The sequence below is a fragment of the Wolffia australiana genome, chromosome 6, assembly GCF_029677425.1.
Source record: "Wolffia australiana isolate 7733 chromosome 6, ASM2967742v1".
Classification (NCBI taxonomy): Eukaryota; Viridiplantae; Streptophyta; class Magnoliopsida; order Alismatales; family Araceae; genus Wolffia; species Wolffia australiana.
The window spans coordinates 12029111-12035948 of record NC_135840.1 but is presented as its reverse complement, the minus strand read 5'-3'; positions in this window follow the sequence as shown (position 1 = coordinate 12035948).

The window sequence follows — 6838 nt, the reverse complement described above, 5'->3', positions numbered from 1 at the left end:
TGCTTCCCACCTTCCAATCCCATTTATGCTTCATGCCAACTCTCTGCTACTCTGGCCCCCCTTCCTTCTCCATCCTAGGAGGAGGAGCTCATATGGTGTTGACAACGGTGAAGGTTCCATGAGACTCAGAGAGCTAGAGGGCATGGCCAAACTGGTCATTCTAGTTGTAGAAGAGCATCGAAAGGTTTGGCTTGATGATAGCAATAGTGCTGGTTAGACCCATATCAGATGTTTGCTTTTAGCTTAGCATCGGGAGTGAGCTGGTTGTTAGGGGTGGGCAATGTGAGGACAGTGCAATTGGGCTTGAAGATTGCATCATGCTTGTCGTAATCATTGGCGTGCACTCACTTGATGTTGTAGAGATCTTCTCCGGAGATGGTTCAAAGAACTCATCACAAGGTCTTCGTCTATGAAATGCTTTTTCCTACTCTTTTCACCCCAATTATTAACAATGATGAATGACAGGCGTGGAAATAGAAAAACCCAAAAAGAGAGCGAGAGAGAGGGGGAGAGAGAGAGAGAGAAAGAGGCAGAACCGGAAGGGAAGATGGATTGATAGCTAGAGGTTCGAAAGCTGGTTATGTTGATTATCAACATAACCATCAATATGATTTTCTTTACTTAGGCTTATCAAGCTTACCAGACTAACACTAGACCAGGATCATACAACCTGAAACAGATTTTGATATCATATTCTCAAATAAATTAATTTTTCTTATTGGGCATGTAGTTTTCATGAATTTTTTGATATTATATTCATGAAGATATTAATTTTATAAGTCAAAAGTAAATAGTTATTATATTTTAATGGTTTACTATAATTTAATATATTTATTACTTTTTTGCCTTAAGACTTTGCCCCACTACATATCACCATTCAGTTGGGGCATTATGGCACACGAGTCACAATGGCATATGCCCCAATCATTAACTGACATTTTCCACTTAATCTATTTTCAAGGGTGGCATGGACCAAAATAAAAAAGACATGATTTAAATAATAATAAAATTAATGTGATAATTGAGATTGAAATAAATAAAAAATATGTTTTCAAGTCAATATTTATGGCGCTACACATGGCACGAATGTGTAATACTGCCACTGGTTTACAACATATGCGATGCTGAATTGGCGCATAGAAACACATCTCCACATCACATAATCATAGTTGATTTTTGAGTCTTCTCCAATGAAAATGACACACGTCAATGTCATTGAAGGGAAAAAATAAAAGAAAATAAAAGAGAGAAGATGTGTGATGAGTCACTGATGAACTCTAAATCCATCATGAAATTATGCATATTCTGATTCCAATTTTAGGATCATTTTACATATTGCATCATCATCTTTATATCAATGTTAATCTCACAAATCAAAAATATTCACCGGCTAAAAATACATTGTAATGTAATTTATGCACAAATCACAAGTTTTCAATTATTATTGGGATAGTTTCTTTCTAGTACTTTGTAGAAAAAAAATTTAATTCAAAGATCCAAAAAAAGGAGGGTTGAGTGAACAGACAAGCCAAGCACTAGCAGCACTCAAGCCTACAGCCCACAAGAGCCGTTGTGCCTAAGGAGATGCATCAGCGTCCCATAGAGACCCCTACAAATGAGGCCTGAAGGAGTCCACACAGCCCATAGCCGGACAGGCACGCAAGAGGAGAAGGGTGTAGTTAATTCAAAGGGTATCAATAGTTGACTTTTATATTGATAATTCAATTTGTATGTTATATATATTGGATAATGACGAAGGTGAATATGGGTGAAATTTTTTCCTTGTTATTTTTGCTCCAATCAATAAAATTTAATTTTTTTAAACTTACTCACAATTGTACAGTGTTGAGTAAGGTCGTGTCCACATGAATTGACACTTAGAGATAGAATTCAGATGAGTAGGAGAGAAAACAATGCAGTATTTAATGTATAAGAGAGAACAAGGAAGAATTTAATAATAATGATTTATAAAGGAAGTCCGCTCTACCAATTTTATTTAGATCTCAAATTTGATAGATACGTAGGGGACGTATATTCATGATTTTAGGAATTTTTTGGAGAAATTTTTGAGGACATTTTGTACCAGCAAATGCAGGGTCAAATATTGATTTTTTGTGTTTGTTAAAATGCATAAAAGAAGATATCTCATTTTCATGTATTTATACAATGAATGAAATCAAAATTTTTATGTATTTTTACCAGATCATGTATATATATTAGGAATTATATCTTCCTGAATTTTATTATATTTTTTAGAGATTTTTAATTGGGGTAAAAGTATTTAAAATGGTGGTTTAAAAATCGTTTTAAATAGCACACTAAGTGTTCAAAGAAATGCCTGAAAGAGTTTCCGGTTCCCCCCCCCCCCTTTATGTTTTTATTCAAAATTGATTTCACTCAATTTAGAGGGAATGGTTTTATGATTTTAGTCTTCAATCGGTGATTCTGCTAAAATTATAAATCAAATAAACTTTTAACAAGAAGAATCAAAACACTTACCGGATTTGTGCACCAGATCGGAGTTGCTGATGGCTCTAGACTCCTCTCCGGCCGTGCAGTCCTTCAGGTAAGCATTTTTCTCCATATTCACTTCTTCTCCCTCAGTAATCTCCCTTCATATCACTGCGCTGTCACCGCCGTTGACTGAGAGACTTCAGAGAAACAAAGAAAGAAGAGAGAGGATCTTCTCCTATGTCAGTGTTGTTTCAAAATGTTGATTCAAATTTGGCAGTGAAAGATTAGCGTTCAGTACCATACAATGAGTGATGTAACACGGTGATAGCCGGGATTGACGGCACGTGTTACGTCACAGAAATGCGCTGAGGTGATCTTAATGATGCCGATGGATGCAATTTTAAGAAACTATATCGAGCAAAAGGACGGTCCTACTAAAGTGAACAATGCAATAAATCCCTAGGAAAATGAATAGGTATGATAGACTCCAGATGACCCGCAGGATCCACGATCAAGACTACAATGGAGAGGCGTGTTACGGCACATCAGAGTTAACCTTTAACGTCAACAACCTACTGGTCAATCGCAAGAACTCCCTACTCTCAACAATAGTGGCTATCCTATCCAATCATAATAGTAATTCGGCAGAGGAAATGATAGTTGAGAACGGCACTAAAAGAAGTAATAATACTAGAAATGACTAGGGGGAAATCAAAAATAGAACCTGGAATAATTGCTTCCCAAGTACATGCACGGACGGATGACACCTGATAAGCGATTAGCGGACGGCGGCCTGGTGTGGGAGCGCCGATGGGTGGTTGAGCCGGGGCAGCATGCAAATCAGGAGTATTGCAGGTGATGATACAGCACCTGTTGGCGCAACGCAAAGAGCGCTCAGCAAACAGTTGCTTAAGCGGGTGCGGGTGCGGCGATGGTGAATGGAAGAACCAGACCGATTCTCAAACCTTGCCGTTTCTTGATACTTAACCGCCAGGAAACGCTGAATCTTGATGGTGATCCTCCAAGAACAAGAACAAGAATCCTCGAGATCGAACGTAACACGGAGTGTTCTCGACATGCACAATTCGTGGTCGAGGAACACGATCCCACGATCTAAAGCTAGAAACTAACTATTCACTCCATGAAAGAAAAGAGGGCTAAAAGAAACGAGATCGATTTGATTTTCAAAGTCTCGAGTCTGTCCCTCCCTTGGGCATACCTTTCCCGTATATAGGAAGGGTGCCAAGAGACCGTCCTTAGAGGAGGAAACCGTCGCGAGACGAGGTCCTCCTCTTTACATGTATTTCAAAAAAAGAAATGAAAACATGGACGAGGCCCAAAACAATGGCCCAGTCCAATTGTTCTGAAAATTACAAGTAAATGAAATAATAAAGAAAACTTACGATAGATCATGACGAGTACTTGAATCCTGGGTTGCGGACGTCGGCACGAGCAGCTCGATGTGGTGGCGCTCGTCTAGTGCTGGTGTCAGTGCGATGGTCCCCCATCAATGAGATTTTATAGTGTATAACTTTGCTAAAGTTTCCCTCGGCGATGTGGGATCATTTCTCTTCACCTTTTGGCGGCGAGGAGGTGGCGATTTCCCTCGTCACCCTAATTTGGTTGCCAGCGACAGAGAGGGCAACCATAGGGGGAAACAGATCATTGGTGATCTAAGACCGTTGGATATTCTATTGGAGGGCTCAACGGCTACAATTAAATCATAGTCGTGGACCCTCTTAAGATTCCGTGGACCCTGCTCCATCAGTGGTGCTACGTCAGCATCTCTCGCCCTTGTGCCTTACTCCAATTCGTCTGCATCAACACTCCAGGATGAGTTTTCATCTAGAATAAAAGAAAATAAAAGAAGATAAAATATAAAGATGATCATAACCGTTCGATCTTCCCAAAAAAGATCGATGGTCAAGATTATAAGATTGCTTTTAAGTAAAGCCCATTTCATTAATCAACAATTTTCATACTGTGTTTATCAATGCAAAAACTCCTTAAAAATATGGCATTTTACATCATGACTGAATAATTGCATGAAAATGGAATTTAACATTAAAATGCATGTTCATTTCATTATATGACTTCATAAATCCTTGAAAATGTTGATTTGCATCCATGATATGTGGTTTATCAGATCACGCCTAGCATACTGCTTTCAACTCTGAATGGGGCCAGGTCAATGAGATAAGAAACAGATCACAGCCCAATGGGACTTAATATGAATAGAATTAGGAAGAAATTTTGATCAGGCTTTAAGCCGACCTACACCCATGCACGCGTTTTATCGAGCTCTTTTAAGTGAGCATATATAAACTTAGCCGTCCAAAGCTGAAATAGGATGACCTTCTTAAGGACGATCGGTCGGATCTTCTTAAGGACAATTCAATAGTGATATCCATCTCATATTTTGAATTCTCTTTATTTTTATGTTTAGGTTTCTGATCAGCTGCGACTGATGACAAGGTCGCCGCCAGACCATGAGCTGGTGGGCCAAGTGAGGTGCAAATCAGAGCATGAGCTGATGACGAGACGACTGACAAATCTACTAAGTAGCAAGGTAGGGTACACCATTTAGGAATGGATCCACTGTTGTGATTTAACCACAACCATTAACCCCTTCTTATGTAGATCAACTAGTTGGAGAACGGAGACCCCCCTCACCACCCTGATCGTCATCCCCATCAGTTGAGCGACCAAGGCTATTGATGACGGGGATCCTATAGTAATCCAACAGCTCGAAAAATCCATTGGATCCTGCACCGTTGAATGAAGGGACAAGAGAGCTTCTCTCTTGACCCTATAATTTGATTTCTTGGGCTTAACACCCCATATTTCGTTGCATGAAAAGAGGAGATGGCAGAGGTCACTTTTCATAGCTTGAGGTGAGCGTCGGGGTCGTGATGGCTCTGCCATCGATTAAATAGCTCAGGGAGGCTCTGGAGAATGGCTAGGAAGAGAGTGATCTGCACCAGCAAAGAGGAGACAGAAGGGGGAAGTTGTACACCAACAGTAGGGATTTGTGATTGGCATCCCCAACCACATTCTTTGATTCATGGTAGAGTGGATATGTTTTCTAGCTTGATCTGATTAAAAGTTGATCTATAAACATAATATAGTTTACATATTTTGTTTTAGTCTTGTGGCTGCTTTGAGGCATTCTGTCAAACACCTGTAGGGTGTCCATAGAATTACCCAATTGTTTTCTTGTTTTTCTTCCATAAAAATATTTAAAATATCAGTTAAAAGATATTAACTTATGTAATTCATATTATTATAATCCTAAGATAATCATAAATATATAAAGCATGAAATATGCACTGCTATTCATCTTATTAAATATGTTATTTCTCCTACCTCTTCTTGATTGCTCTCTAGAGACCTAGTTAAGTAAACTATTATAAGACATCGGCGCCAATTAACCAATTAATTGTATTCTAAATCAGATGACCCCTATTCTATCCTCCCTTTCTCTTACTCCTAAGATCTAATTATACATAGTATATATATATATATATATATATATATATATTCCTCTTATTGAATCTATAAATCAGTTAATAATCTTGTATTACCCTTATCATAAGTGGTACCTATTTCTTCTTTCTGATTCTTCTTGCCTTTAATTAAAATAAATACTCATATTAATAAAATCATTACACCTTATTAAAAATTAAAATACTCTTCACCATATAATTAAATCTTGATATCAATTATTATTACATCAGCATACTATCTAATGTAAACCTTAATATTTATTAAATGGCATCCTACCTCGTACTAATAGTATTTTATAATTCTATCTATCTTACTTATCTTTAATTATTCTTCACTATGTACATTAACCTCACTCTAAGTATTAGTTTTTTAAATTCATTTAAAGCATCCTACTTCTTTAATGTCTTTAATATCTAAAAAACATATAAATAACTTATTTTATTATCTCTCTGTCATCTACTTCTGTCTCAAACCATTTTCTATTCATTACGATTACAGATTATCTTAGTTCTCTCATTTATTATATTTTTTCTTGACGTTTTTAATATTTTTCTAACTCTTGACCATTATAAGTTAAGTAATGATTTTTAGAATTAAAAGAATATATGTACAATTTATTTTGTATTTAAAATTTATTTTTTTAATGAGGTGGCTTCTGCGCCAATCATTTGCTATAGAAAAACTATGGCGTCGCAATTTGTGATGCCATTGTTCCCCAATCAGAAAATTTGATATAAGTTAATTATGGCCTCGCGATGCGTGATGCCATGATTGACGAATCACTCTCTCTATTATTATGTGGGGTGCGCGGTTTGAGAAAAAAAGGTATTTTTTTCCTTGGGGTATTACTGTGGGGTGGGGTGGGCGCCCGACTGCC